The sequence below is a fragment of the Ornithorhynchus anatinus genome, chromosome 9 (assembly GCF_004115215.2).
Source record: "Ornithorhynchus anatinus isolate Pmale09 chromosome 9, mOrnAna1.pri.v4, whole genome shotgun sequence".
Classification (NCBI taxonomy): Eukaryota; Metazoa; Chordata; class Mammalia; order Monotremata; family Ornithorhynchidae; genus Ornithorhynchus; species Ornithorhynchus anatinus.
Genome location: NC_041736.1, coordinates 54,731,726 through 54,744,937, shown reverse-complemented (window position 1 = coordinate 54,744,937; position 13,212 = coordinate 54,731,726). Strand labels below are relative to the sequence as shown.

Sequence of the window (13,212 nt, the reverse complement as noted above, 5' to 3'; positions counted from 1 at the left end):
TGATCTCCCACATTTGTGAGAGCACAAATGAGGAGCAGGGTTGCCGAGTGGGAAGTGCAAGGGCCTGGGAATCAGAGAAGCTGGGTTATAATTCTGGCTCTGGCCTTTGCCTGCTATGTGACCTTAGGCAAGTCACTTAAACTTCACTCTGCCTCAGTTTCCTCATCTGTAAAACAGGGGTTCAATGACTGTTCTCCTCTACTTAGATTGTTATGCCCCTGTGAGACAGGGAACGTCAATATGATTACTTTTCACCTGCCTCAGCGCTTCACACATAGTAATACTCCTAGTATTGCTAATAGTAATAATAATAATAATCTGCAAGCACAGTATTTCTTTCCCACTCATCTCTTCTGTGGTTGGTAACAGATGAAGTTGGGGTAAAGCTCATGGTTGGAAGTTCTTAAACTGCACCTTTTCCACAATTGAGTGTTTTCCCTTCCAAGAGGTTGAAGAAACTCCAGAGAACCAGAGCCCCACAGTACCCAGCCTCTATGGTCTAAAATCAGTCAAGTGCTTTAATGGGAGGCTTGAGATGCATCCCCCCTGCTTACTTAATAGGGAAAAGGAGGAGGAAAGACACCTGAAAGTGGTTGCACCTTATAATAAATATACTCCTCCAGAAAATTATAAGTGCCTGAAAACAGGAGTTTATAATGAAAGTATCTCCTCAACCATAGCTACAGCATCACTATAGAGACACTATAATGTAATAAACTGTCCTATTATGCCTCACTCTTTAGATTTAAAAAGGCAGTGGTTGCAGATTAAATAAATGCCAACTGATTATTAAAAATTTTTTTAAGCAGGATTAACAACTATGTCACCCAATAACTGCATTTTATTCAGGTGTAATAAGGCATACATGAGAAATTTAATTTAAAGTGGTGCAAGGAACCAAAAACATTATTCTAAGCGGACCATGAAAACCAAGGAAAAAAAATAGAACCACTTAAAGGCAAAGCTTTTCCCTCAAATTGTCTTTATGAAGGAAGAGCAGAAAAGGTCACCTAGCAGATTTAGAAATGGCAGTGCATGGTTTGGAGTCTTCTCTGTTCCCTGGACAGAGCGGGCTCCGATATCCTAGTCACTTGCTTCGTATCCAACGACAGTCGCTAGGTACAGTATTTGTTAAGTGGTCCCTGTCTAGAATCTGGCTTGGAGTGGTTTGACAAAATTCAGATCTCAGTCTCGAGCACCGTACTAAATCCTGGAGTAGATACAAGATAATCAGATTAGACACAGTCCCTGTCCCACATTTGGCACCCAGTCAAAGTAGTAGGAAAATGTAAGCCCCATTTTACAGATGAGGAAACTGAGGCACAGAGAAGTGACTTTCCCGAAAGTCACTGGAATTCCAGTCCCTTGCTCTTTCCACTAAATCGGGAGGGGGTTGGGTGAATAAGGAAAACATCCTCTCTCATCACACCTTAATAACCATCTGTGAGGAGACCAGCAAACCACCTGTGAGGACAGCAGCAAACCACTTCCACCTATCCGGGCCCTTATCTAATAAATGTGGCACACATCCCTAAAGATACCTCAGTTGCCTTGTCCTTGTGTTTACTGTTATGCTAATTCAAGCTTGCACTGTGAGACAGGCAGATTAACCTTAAACTTGGGATCTGTCCGGTAAGAGAGTCGGAAGAATGTTTGCAAACGGCTAGAGGAAGAAAAAAAAAATGCACTGCTGACAAATGACTCCATTTATAGTCCAGATTTCGGACACCCTGTCCTTAGTCACAAGTGACATCTAATTTGTCCTTAAAAAAACCAGCCCTTACATCTTTGTTACTTGAGGCTTTAGGTTAAGACGGCTGGATGTCCCTCATAAATCTGATCTCCTGCTGGGCTTGTCTGGTGACCAGTAGCCACCCAGTAGCAAGGGGAAGGACCTGTTTTCTCCTTTGCCAGGGGAGGGAAGGAACGAGCCTAAAGGTTAACCTTAAAAATTCCTCGGCGTGTATGGAAAAAGAGGTGAGCCATTCCTAGAACGAGAGGAGGGCATAGAAGGTGGAAGAGGCAGGAAACCTTAAAGAGTAAATTAAGAAGGAAAAAGTATATCTAGACACGCGCACACACAGACGGTATATAGCCCCATATATATCTACTGTACTTCACAGCCCAGGCTCTCACCGGCGCTCTATACTGTACCGGGACATCCGTCAACTCTAATCAATACGTGCGGTGTTAGTCACGGATGATAAATTTGAAAAGGATTATAACTGTAAACAGTGATCAATAGAGACGTGCTGGAGGAGACAGAGAGGAAAAAGCCAACCCCGAGATGTTTCGTGGTTAATAAAATAGGGAGGGGGGGAGTACGGGCGGTCAGCGTTAAGATTCCAGCAAGACCCACTCATTTCAGAGCTTTTCTGAAGGGAACTCGGGATAATCAGTACTAAGAAGCACCTTATTAATTTCTGGTATATTTACTGATCCCTCTTCTTGGCAGTTAGTGTCCACTAGTGTTGGGTATGAGAGAGGCCTAAGTATGCAGTGCCTACAGTGGCCCTCTTGACCGATTCATCAATTATTTACATTAAATGTCTATCTCCCCCTCTAGACTGTAAGGTCATTTTGGGGAGGGAACATGTCTACCAACTCTTATATTGTGCACTCCTAAGTGTTTAGTATAATGCTTTGCTCACAGCAAGCACTCAATAAATACGACTGATTGGTCAATTAGACTGTAAGTCTTCTACGGGCAGGGAACACGTCTACAAAGAGCATAGTACAGTCCTGTGCGCGCAGTAAGTTTTCAATAAATACCCCTGGTTTGATTGATTTCTGTCTCTCTCTCACACACACACACAGAGACACCTCCCTCCCCTGCTCTCATCTCCCTCCTTCCCCATCTCTATCACGGGCTCATGACAGATCAGGGCATTCATGAGTGTGACATTGCTCTCCGCAGACAAATGCAAGTGAGGATCCAAGTGAAGAAAAAAAATTGGAGAGGGGGTCCTTCCCCATCTCCCCCGTGCCCCGGTGGCTAGAATGATCAGTCTTGTCACCGCCAGGTCGTAGCGAGAGGTGACGGGGACCGGATACCTTGGCTTCCTTGCTGACGTCTGCAAGCAGATTCCTTAAAAATAAAATAAAATCAAATAGACCTGCCACAGCCAGCACTTACCCAGTTCCTCTAGGACACCTCTCCGATCAGGTCTTCCACCACCTCTGGAGTCGCAGCTCCGGGCTTGACATATAAATTTTTTTTCTGCTGACCTTTCCGCGTCCTTTCTGCCACAGTGTGTAAACCATAAGCTGATATATGAAGGCAATTTTTAGTGGTGCCACTTGTATCTGAGTGATTGCACACACTTTATGTTTCTGGCCTGCCACCCTCCCACCTTTTGAAGATCTCTCTATTTCTTTTAAAGGAACTGCAACAAAGGTGAAGGCAAGTTTAACTGCTTCGAGACTTTGATGAGCCGACGGCATCGGTGTGGGATGTCCCAGATTCAGGCACCAAATCCCTTCTTCTCTCCTGCCCACCTCCTAGTAATGTTTGGGGAATGGGGAGGGGATGGAGGAGAGAGAAGAGATATGGCAGAGGGGGTGGGTGGTATTAGAAAGAAAATCGACGCTGGCAAATCTGTGTTTGCATTCTCTCTTGTCGAAGTTACCACGGGTCAGTCTTCCCTGCTAGACTCTAAGTGCCTCAAGGGCAGGGATCTTGTCTTATCAATAATAATGATAATGGTATTTGTTAATCACTTCTTATTTGCTGAGCATGGTTCTAAGCACTGGTAGATACTCCTGATCGATTACTGAGCAGCATAAAAAAGGCAAAGTCGCAGCTTCAAGAACCTCTGGTTAAGGAGTCAGAGATAAATGAATAATAACTGTGGTCTTCGCCAAGTGCTTACTATGTGTCAAACACTGTTCTAAGCGCTGGGGTAGACACGTTAATCTGGTCAGACAGAGCCCGCGTCCCACACGGGGCTCCCAGTCTGAGTAGGAACGAGAATAAGGGATGCTGAAAGCATGTCTTCAGTTGGGCAGATCTCCTCAGTCGCCGGCCACTCGGGGCCATTCCTACACCCTGGGCAACAGGTGAGCAAAAACCTCTGAAAGCAAGTGGGCCAAAGGGGTCTGCCCTTAGGACTCTACCACTTGCCCAACAAACATTCCAAAGATGTTATCCCACTCCCAGGTGAAGATGAAGAGGGTGACCATCCCAAGCAGCACCGTCGGCCAGAAAGAATGGTCCACGCGCAAGCCGATGGGGTGGACTATCAGCATTTTCACAGCAGATGGGGGCCACTGCAGGAACTCACCTGGAGCCCCAGGTGAAACCCCCAGGCCGAACACTGAGAAGGTTACAGGCTATGTGGGCCAGGAAGTTACAGCTTCATGCGGTCAGCTTAATAATAATAATTGTGGAATTTGTTTAGCACTTACTATATATCAGGCACTGTACTAAGTGCTGAGGTGGATACATGCAAATCAGGTTGGGTCCTTGTCCCACATGGGGCTCACAGTCTTAATCCCCATTTTACAGATGAGGCGCAGGCACAGGCCCAAGGCCACCCCCCAGACAAGTGGCGGAGTCGGATTCGAACGCATGACCTTCTGCTCCACGGGGCAAGGAGAGTCCCAGCCTCCCACATCCTTTCTGGTGCTTCCTCCCTGGCCTCCGTAGCCTACTCAGCCAAGGCACCCACCCTGTCCATCAAGATGCAGGTCCGGAGCCAGACTTCCCGGCGGTCCCCACCACAGCCTAGTTGAACAGCAGGAGGGACCCCAAAGGCCACAGCAGGGGAGGTGAGGGGAAAAAGGGGAGGAGAACGCTGCTGCTGCTGCTGCTGCTGCTGAGAAAGGTTGCAGATCTGCACTAGTGGGCTGGTGACCCTCATGATATTGATGACAATTAGTAGACAGAGATTAAAATGGAAATGAGCAGAGGATGCGTCTGTCACTTTATCCATCAGCTGCGGCTAGCCCCAGGCAGTGGATGCACGCTGGGTTTTTTGTGTTCTTGTTATTCCCTTGTTCTGCTCAATTGGTTTCAGTGGTGCCCTTATTTGTAGAGGGAGACACAGAGACAGAGAGACACAGAGAGACAGGCAATGCATCTTTTGCTGCCCTTCACCGGCAATCACCTCAGAGCAAAGACTGTGTGAGACCCCAACAATCGTCTGTTCTCCTCATTCTAGAATTGAACAGCAAAGGGGGGGTGGTCTTCGTGTTTTCATTTCATCTGTTCATTTGCACCCCCAAACACACTCATATACACAGCTTTTGTAACTTTAATTGATCCACATTTATCCCGGGGAAGCCAGCTGTTTTCCTCTGGTGAAGAACCAGAGGAGAGGGCCTTAAGATGAAGTAGGAGAGATTGGATTTAGGGCAGAGGAAGAACTGTCAGCAATTTAGGGGTCAAAACTCTGGAATAGGTTAGCAAGGAAAATGCTCACAACTGTCTTCCCTGGAGAATGCTAAAACCAGAACAGGTGCCCTTTAGTCTGGGATGGGTTAAGTAAAGACCACGTGGAGGCAGGTAATAATAATAATAATAATGTTGGTATTTGTTAAGCACTTGCTATGTGCCAAGCACTGTTCTAAGAGCTGAGGTAGATACAGGATGATCAGGTTGTCCCACGTGAGGCTCACAGTCCTAATCCCCATTTTACAGATGAGGTAACTGAGGCATAGAGAAGGTAAGTGATTTGCCCAAAGTCACACAGCTGATAGGTGGGAGAGCTGGATTAGAACCCATGACCTCTGACTCCTAAGCCCGTGCTCTTTCCACTGAGCCATGCTGCTTCTTGGCTAGGCAATCTGACAAAGGCTCTCTCTACTTCACCCCGCTAATTGGTTCTAGAATGGAGTTTCCCTAGTCTTGGGGATGCCGCTCATAAAACACGAACACAAAAAGATCCCTTCACACAAGAGATGTCATTCTTACTAGAGATGCCCACAGTTCAAGGCTGTAAACTCACTGTGAGCAGGGAATGTGTCTGTCTATTGCATAGTATACTCCCCCAAGAGTTTAGTACGGTATTCTGTACACAGTAAATGCTCAATGAATACAACTGAATGAGTAAATGAATGGCAAGCTCTATTTCCAAATCCTCATCTGAGAAACCCAACAAGGTCACCCTCTGCATCTTGGGTGCCCAAATAAGATGCAGGAGGCATTTTCTTTTACACATATGGAGTCCCACCACACTCTGTTTAGAGGAGACAGAATTCAACTCCAAGTCTGGTCATCGGTGGAAGCAGAGTAACTTTTGGCTGCTCCCTGTTGCTTGAGAATGGCAGAGCCAAGGGAAGAAAGGAGAGGAAACAAGTCACGTGGGTGGAATTTGTTTTGTTTTGGAAGCAGCATGGCCTAATGGATAGAGCACGGGCCTGGGAATTGGGAGGAACTGCGTTCTAATCCCAGCTCTGCTACTTGTCTGTTGTGTACTTTGGGCAAGTCACTTCACTTCTCTGTGCCTCAGTTACCTCATCTGTAAAATTTGTAAGCCCGTCAAACGGCAGGGACTGTCTCTATCTGTTGCCGACTTGTTCATCCCAAGCGCTTAGTACAGTGCTCGGCACATAGTAAGCGCTCAATAAATACTATTGAATGAATGAACAACCTGATTCCCCTATGTCTACCCCAGCGCTTAGAACAGTCCTCGGCACATAGTAAGCGCTTAACAAATACCAACATTATTAAAATGGATGTGGTGAGTCCCATGTGGGACAGAGACAGTGTCCAAGTTGATTAGCTTGTATCCCTCCCAGCGCTTAGAACAGTATTTGACAAATACCATCAATATTATTATTAAATGCAGGCTCAGAAGTCGATGAGGACCAACCCTAGAGCCTATTTGTCTATCCTGCCTTTATCTCTCTCCTTAAATGTCCAGCCCCACCTTCCTCACACCCAAGAGTTTGCCAGGTCTCTGCTAGAGTTCATCCTATCCTCACACCTTTACACCAGGTCACAAATTTGCCAGATGCCACCAGGATTCCTAAGAGCCAAAGACCTTTGGTACATGGGTTTCATAAGTCTCTCTTTTAGACTTTCATGGGAAAAAAAGAAAAAGAAAAAAAGAGCTACCCCAATCTCCTTGCCACCCTGTTAATCTCAGATACCTTTGCAAGCTCCAGAAACAAAGGTGTTACTTCAACCCCAAATAGGAGAGAGAAAAAGGCACTATGCTGCTTGACATTCAGTAGTATGTCAGCAACATGTACTAAACACTTGATAATGATGGTAATGATGAAGAGCTTACCATGCGCCATTACAGGGTAGATAAATGATAATCAGAGAGGATAAAGTCCTATAGGGGGTTTACAATTGAAAAGGGAGAGAGAACAGGTATTTTAACCCCGTAGAACAGTATTTATTGAGTGCCCATTTGGTTCAGGCCAAATTACTAGGCACTTGGGACAGTACAGTCAATCAGTTGTATTTACTGAGCACCTGCTGCATGTACTAAGCGCTTGGAAGAGTACAATACATGAGTTTTAGACACATTCCCTGCCCAAAGGGAGTTTACAAGCTAATGGGAGAAACACATCAAAATATCTACATCTTGAAGGGTCAAAATACATATGTGTTAAGGAGGGTTAAAGTAAATCCATAAAAGTGTTAGAGTTGGCTGAGAAATGATATGGGAAATTAAGAGGGGAAAAATTGTTGGAGGAGTTGGGATTTGAACGAGAGGCAAATCGTCTGATATCAGGAGGGGGTTTCAAACCAAGCGAATAGTGAGCAAAGGGATACAATCAGGAGTGTTGCCTACTGGATAGAGCACAGGTCTGGGAGTCAGAAGGACTCCAGTTCTAATCCTGACTCTGCCACTTAACTGCTGTGACCTTGGGCAAGTCAATTCACGTCTTTGTGTCTCAATTACCTCATCTGTGATTAATACTGTGACTCCATGTGGGACATGGACTGTGTCCAACCTGATTAGTTTGGATCTACTTAGGACAGTGCCCGGCTCATAGTAAGCACTTAAATATGAAATAAAATAAAAGAGTGGAGAATAGTGAAGGGCTTGGGAGGAACAGATATGGGGAGTAGAAAAGAGGTGAAATAGGAGAAAAGAGCAGATAGGTAAGATGGGGTCCAATGATGGAGAGCCTCAAAATAGATCTCTGTGTAAAGAGACACAGGGAGCTAGTAGAGGATTTTGAGGGTCAGAGAGAGGTGGGCCAAGTGATACTTCAGGAAAATGATTCACACGGCAGCCGTTCAGCAGAGATTGGAGTGGGGAGATGCTGAAGGCTGGAAGGGCAGCGAGGAAGCTGGTACAATAGTGTAGCCATGGCAAGACCAGAGCTTGTGAGTCAATCATATTTATTGAGTGCTTACTGTGTGCAGAGCACATAACTAAACATTTGGGGGAGTACAACAGTCAACCCATTCCCCGCCCACAACGAGCTTACAGTTTTGTAGGAAACTGAAGCCCAGAGAAGTCAAATGACTTGTCCATGGTCGCACAGCAGGCAAGTGGCAGAGCTAGGACTAGAACTTGGTCTCCCAACTCCCCACAGAAACATATCAGATCATGGCTCCCCCAGTGATCCCAGAGCACTGCTTGGGCTAAGCATTTCCAAATGAGAGAAGAGGATGGAAGTTATCTTTTAGAATCTGTCTACACCCCTCGGGTGGGGACAGCAAAGAGGACTAAGATAGTTTAGCAACGTGGTAAGGCAGTTGTAATGCCAGCCTATGTGACCCCATTGTCCCAAGCACAAGCCCTTTGCCACTCCCTCCCTGGCAGGGTTAAGAGAAAAGTGAGGCCTGGGTCCATACCCATAACATCAAGAAGACACATCTGGCTCTGTACCTCTTCCAAATTCCAAAAGAGATGCCATCAGCCCTCAGGTGACTTGGCATGGAAATGAAAAGCCAAACAAGGACCAATCAGCTCCCAAGGAGCTTTCCTTGTCCATGAATACCTGCATTGATGAATTTTGCAAAATACAGAGCCCAGACAAGTAGAAACGCCCTGTTAGAAACCTCCTCTGGCTTCGGCTCCGGGCCGGGTGCTTCCCCGTAACTGAATCCTGAACCCCCAAGTTGTGTCTACCCTCCGCCCTAAAGTATTGCTTGGAGAGCAGAGGAGAACAGGTATTGTCCAGGATGGGAGTCTTGGCTCTCCCAGCTCTGCAGTTGAATGTTCACATCCAGCTGTGGCACTTCACTACAGATCATTTTACACGCCCTGCAGTTTAAGCACCCCCTCATCTTCAGATCTCTTCACCTTCTTCCTCCTAGCTCTAATCTCTGCCTGTCTGCCCTCTAGATTGTCAACTCTTCGAGGGAGGGAGCGTATTTAACTCCCTTGGACTCTCCCAAGCAGGAGCTTACCGAATGCTAGCGATTTCCAAGGAGATGGGAAATGGACGGACCAGTTACCAGTGACACTTCCATCCTTAACTTGGGTTTCCCAGACACCCAAGCACTCAAGCTCTGACCCATTCTCACCGAGCACCTTGAAGCGGAAAGCTGACTTCACCTAAACTGGGTCAGAAAATTTGTTTCTTTGTGCAGCTTGCTGGTGTTTCTCCAAGGGCACTCTGTGATTTTACAAGGATTTTTTTTTTTTCCATCACGAAGATGATATCATTGACATATTAGCAGCTTTGTGCTTAGGTGACACCGAGCAATTACCCAGAGTTCTTTTCAACTTAATCCAACCTATACACTGACCTGCTGTTACTGCCGTTTCCTCTCCCTACCTCCCAACATTTATGTGGACAAATTTGCCCTCCAAAAGCCTTAGAGTTTCTCTTGCTTCTTGTAACGGCTAGTCCTGGAATAGAATTCCCACGCAAGTGTCACCTTGGGTATTTTTTTTTTCTGTTCATGGCCAGAAGGTTACTAAGGAAGGTTGCTGGCAGAAGGAGAGTGAAATGTGCATCTGCCTCGAGGCACACACATTCATTAATTCATTCATTTGTATTTACTGAGCACTTACTGTGTTCGGAGCAGTGTACTAAGCACTTAAGAGAGTACAATATAGCAAACAGATACATTCCCTGCCCACAATGAGCACACAGTCTAGAGTCATGAGGAAATTTCATGGGTAGGTGCTGGAATGCTCTTAGACTGTAAGCTTCTTGCTAGCAGAAACCAGGTCTACTAACCCCATTGCACTCACTCTTAGGGCTTAGAGTACAGTGGTCTGACTGGCAGTCAGTCAATTGTATTTACTGAGCGCAGAGAACTGTACTTGGGAGTGTACAATACAACAATAAACAGACACAACAAGCTCACTGCAACATCACAAGTCTGGTATCTGACACCTAAGGCCTCTTTATCCCAACTCAGGACAGACAAATGTCCAAACTGACCTCAGTCAGCCAACCACTTTTTTTAATATTATTTCTTAAGCACCTATGTGCCAGCACTGGGGTAGATACAAAGTAATCAAGCTGGTTACCGTCCATGTCCCACTTGGGTTCACAGTCGTTATCTCCATTTCAGAGATGAGGTAACTAAGACAAGGTGAAGTTAAATGACTTGCCTAAGGTCACCCAGGAGACAAGTAATGGACCGGCATTAGAACCCAGGTCCTCTGACTCCTCTTTCCACTAGGCCATGCTGTTTCTCTTTTAGCATGGACTCCCATTTATAAAATATCACCAGAAGGATTTTTCCTAGTAAAGTCCAGGTTTAGGACCGGTTCAACCTCAGTTAGAGCATCCACTAGCAAAGTTCTCAGTCAAGGTTTGGAGCTGTGGCCCACTCTCCAACTCACAGAGAGTGTTGATCCAAGGTGGCTGAACGAGAAGGTTCTTAGGTCAAGCAATCCAACTAAAGGCCACCTTTAAACCCCCTTCCACAATCCCACTTCGGCAAATGATAGACAATAAGAGATGAGACCAATGACAGAGAGCAAGAAATGTCCATTAAAAAAAAGAAAAACCATAATCCACTGAGGACCCTGAAAACCCAAGAGAAAATGGAAAATTAGAAACCTATAGCCAGGGAAAAACAGAAACAAAACAGATCAACAACCCACAGAGCAAAACAGCATACAAATTGGAGCGATCGATATGAATAACAAGAAAACCAAAGCTATGGATCAAAATCTAAACCACACCAGCTAGCTCTGAAATAACCACTTATGTCTCCAAATACAGGAACAATGCAACTTCTCAAAGATAAATCATTGACACTAATTATCTACAAAGATTTGGTGAAAACAAGGCCTAGGTTTTATTAAGAGGGCAGATATCTCAAAAATAAAAAATAAAAATATTAAGCCCCAAGTAGAGAACATTCTTCACTAACAGTTTCTTGTCCTTCATCAGTGCCATCTTCCCCGCAGGATACAGATTGGCACCTGCTCTGCCAGGACATGGTTCTTGGGGATTCAGGGTGGCAGAGTCCAGGCCCAAGGAGCTCATAGTTGAGTTGGGGAGATAGGGCAGAGAAACAGAGGGGAATACAGACAGCCATTAACCCACCTGATACCAGTCATCTCACATAGCAGGAGCTAGAGAAGGGGGCTACTATCCTTCACCCTTTTCTACCCCTGCTCTCAGCCATCAGGGGGCTCTGACCAGCTGGGGCACAGAAGTCCATGTGCTTGTGCTTACACAAGGGATAAACATCTGAGCCTCTCACTTATACCCATTTGATAGGAAGCACCTCAAGGGCAGCCATCACTGTCTTCATCTTTCTCCCATATATCTCTTCTGTGGCACAAGGCAGGATCAGTAAACAGAACTCCCACCCAGCCACACCAGGCAATTAACACACACACCCCCTTTGACCACGGGTAGTTTAGTGAAGCAGTGCTTTTGAACAACGTTATCTTGGATTGTTCTGGCAATTCAGCCATGGAAGGCATCTCAGCAGGTTCACAGGAAGGAATGCCCTCCCCCCACTCCCCATATTACTGAGTGAGAGAAATCAACACCCCCATCCCAAATGGGGCCTTACCTGCAAGCTTCTCCTTGGAGGTCTACAGGGCAGAAAACATCAATCACCCCCAAACAGCACCACTCCACGACAAACCTCCCAGTACTTCTACTCCTCCCATGTTTCATCTGCCCTTGTCTGAGCCTCAGCTGGGAGTGAGTTCTGCAGCCCCTTCTTAAAGGGGCAGTAACATTTTCTCCCAAGCAGGGTACTAATCTAAGTCCAAGTTCTGATGTTTGGAATGCCTGCTTAAAAAAGAGATGGAGTGAGGGAGACCAAAAAGAACTACTGATGTGCTGATTCCCAATGACCAGTGATCGCTGCCCTGGCCAGGCCCAATATAGAAGCAGAGAGAATGAATGGGAGGAAGCAGTTGACTCCCAGCCCATTGCCTCCAGAAAAGTTTTCAGATGATCAGGTTGGAACACTGATTGCTCCCTCCCAGACTCCTCAAGGAGTTTCCAGAATGTGGAGAGACAGGGCAGGGTTCAAGCAGATGTAGAGACCTGTTGAAGTGGGGATTTGTGGCCTGGCCCACTTAGGAAGCCAAGCCAGCTTTTTGTTCTGCCTGCGTGCTCAATTCTGGAAAGGCAGCAGGGTAATGAAATACAGTATAACCTTGTCACAGTCAACCCTGGTTAACTGAAGGGCAGTAATGTTCTTGACACAATGATTTCCTCCTCTGTTTATCTAAGTGCTTCGAATGTCCCTGAAACATTTTGGGATAAATAAGTTGCAATGCCTGTGAGAAAGCCATTCTCCTTGCACTTCATAGGAGAGGATGTTCCTGTATTTCAGAGTCAGCCTGGCAGGAACAGCCTCCCTTCTCTATCTCCTCCCCTGTGCCTTCTTACCTCCTCCCCAAGTGGCAAGCAATCAGTCAGTGGTATTTATTGAGCACTTACTGTGTGCAGAGTTCAATACTAAAAACTGGGGAAAAGTCACTGTTCCTTGTGGGCAGAGACTGTGGGTACTTTATTCTATTGTATTTTTCCCAGCTTTTAATACTGTACTCTGCAGTGACTTGTCCAACATCTCATCCAAACACAGAGCAGGTCAGTGGAAGAACTGGGATTAGAAACTAGGTCTCCTAACTCTTTCCACTGACGCACACCACCACAAGCAAGTCATTCATTCATTCAATCATATTTGATCACTCTACTGGGTGCAAAGCATTATTAATAATAATAACAGTATTCGTTGAGTGCTTACTATGTGCCAGGCGCTGTATTATGTGTTGGAGTGGATACAAGCAAAGCGAGTTGAACTTAGTCCCTGTCCTTCGTGGGGCTCACAGCCTCAATCCCCATTTTACAGATGAGGTAACA

General features: G+C 45.9%; 1 long non-coding RNA gene across 1 annotated transcript in view; it reads right to left on the bottom strand.

Moving 5' to 3' along the window:
• The window catches only part of LOC114814319, a 44,623-nt gene extending 32,517 nt beyond the window's left edge, over nt 1-12,106 (bottom strand). Inside the window, exon 1 of the long non-coding RNA XR_003762097.2 lies at nt 11,906-12,106. This is a non-coding gene — a long non-coding RNA (uncharacterized LOC114814319). The remainder of the gene's footprint in view (nt 1-11,905) is intronic.
• Nucleotides 12,107-13,212: the final 1,106 nt, after the last annotated feature.